Genomic DNA, 1,941 nt, shown 5'->3' with positions numbered 1-1,941 from the left:
CATCTCAGCCTCTGAAGTGCTGGGATTATAGGCATGAGCCACTGTGCCTGGCCCAATTTTGTTGCATCCTTGAGGCAAAATTTTTCCTTCTTCAAGAAACCTCAGTCTTTGCTACTAAGGCCTTCAATTGATTGAAGGGGGCTCCCGCACATCATGGAGGGTAATCTGTTTTTGGTCGAAGTCTACTGAATTAAATTTAATCACATCTAGAAAATTATGTAAAACTCATAAAAATTCACAGCAACATTCAGAGTGGTGTTTGACCAAACAGCTGGGCACCATAGCCTAGGCAGGTTGACACATGAAATCCACCATCACACTCTTTTATTTAATGCCCACAGCAACAACACAAAACTGGCAGCATTAGGAATCCGCAGTGCCGAGGCTGGGTCTGAGGCGGCTGTGGCTTCATCTTCTCATGGTACCACGCTGTATCTTGTAGATGATCCCAAAGATTTCCCAACTGGGACACTTAAACTCTTTGTGACTCTCTTTTTTCCCCTGCAACTATCTTTGTTGTAGTTGACTCAACATAAGACGCTATCATAATCAGCAAAATTATAAAACTGCACAGGAGGTACCAAAATAGGCCATTTACCATAGGTAATGACCCTCACATCATCAAACTTTAAAAATACACATGAAAGTTGTACAGTCTAGACATTTATAAAATATATAGCTAAAAAGAAGATATAGGGTTCCCTCTTTGGGAGGCTGAGGCCGGCAGATTACTTAGGCTCAGGAGCTTGAGACCAGCCTGGGCAATGTGGCAAAACCCTGTCTGGACAAAAAATACAAAAATTAGCCAGGCGTGGTGACATGTGCCTGTAGTTCCAGCTACTTGAGGGGTTGAGGTAGGAGGATCGCTTGGACCCAGGAAGTCAAGGTGGCAGCGAGCTGGGATCACCCCACTGCATTCCAGCTGGGGCGACAGGTGAGACCCTGTCTCCAAAAAAATTAGAAAAAGATACGAGGTTCCACAAGGAGGATTATATTACACAATTAATACGTATAAATTAAAGGGCCATCCGTGGAGAAACCACAATGGCACAGAATTTTTTTTTAAAGCAACCACAGGTTCTATTTTTTCTACTATTCCTACCCCAAAAGAGCTCCCAGTATTGACCCCACCTCCCTTTTTGTTCCTTTGTTTCTTTTTAACAGTCAGTGTAACTATGACAAGTCCTTGCATTGGCAAGTGACACACAGATGGCCAAGGTGGCCACAGCCACACCTGAAGATACTTTTTCATCACTCCAGCACCCCCTTTTCAAAGCAAGGTCATGATCTGCCAGTAGCCACAGCCTTGGCATTGTGTCTCACTCTGACACCAGCTACTTTGTCACCTCTAAGTTGGAATCTCTGCTGAATGGTTCAGGGAAAGCCACCATTCCCTTAACAAAGTCTAGAAGACATTTGTGAGGTACCAGGCATTGGTAAGGACTGAGGCTGTGATATGACTCAGACACAGACCTGTTTGAGTTGCTTGGTGTAGCCAATCTTGAGAAGATTATGGTACAATGAGCAAATGTTTGGAAAGTGCTTTTCATATTGTAAAATGTAAGCTCTAAGTTTTCACATGCTCATTGTAGACACTGATTGTACACACTTCCCATGAGCCGATGAAAATGATACAGTTGGCTTCATTGTCACCGTGGTAGTGACTACACATTGTGTTATTCTAAGCATTTGTTTGCTTAAAGGTTTAAGAAGTATACTAATTGCTTAACCACTCGTAAAATCTGAGGAAACCCAGAAGAAATGCTAATGAAAAATGTGAACTGATACTCCATAAAGATTTTCACCAAAGAAAGGAAAGAAAGATTAGGAATGAGGGGTGTCTTTAGGCAGTATTGATTTTTTTAATGCCAGATGCTAAAAATCAAACTTTTACGAGTGGGGAAGTACACAGCATGGGAAATGTTACATCCATGAACCTGA

At 42.3% G+C, this 1,941-nt stretch overlaps 1 non-coding gene across 1 annotated transcript; it reads right to left on the bottom strand.

Moving 5' to 3' along the window:
* Positions 1–1,158: 1,158 nt before the first annotated feature.
* LOC129485558 (small nucleolar RNA SNORD46) lies at positions 1,159–1,262 on the bottom strand. Its single transcript, XR_008658698.1, has one exon. It is a non-coding gene; the product is annotated as a small nucleolar RNA SNORD46 (small nucleolar RNA).
* Between the last annotated feature and the right edge of the window lie 679 nt (positions 1,263–1,941).

This window comes from Symphalangus syndactylus, chromosome 6, assembly GCF_028878055.3.
Source record: "Symphalangus syndactylus isolate Jambi chromosome 6, NHGRI_mSymSyn1-v2.1_pri, whole genome shotgun sequence".
NCBI classification, from domain to species: domain Eukaryota; kingdom Metazoa; phylum Chordata; class Mammalia; order Primates; family Hylobatidae; genus Symphalangus; species Symphalangus syndactylus.
This window is presented reverse-complemented; position numbering and strand designations above follow the sequence as displayed.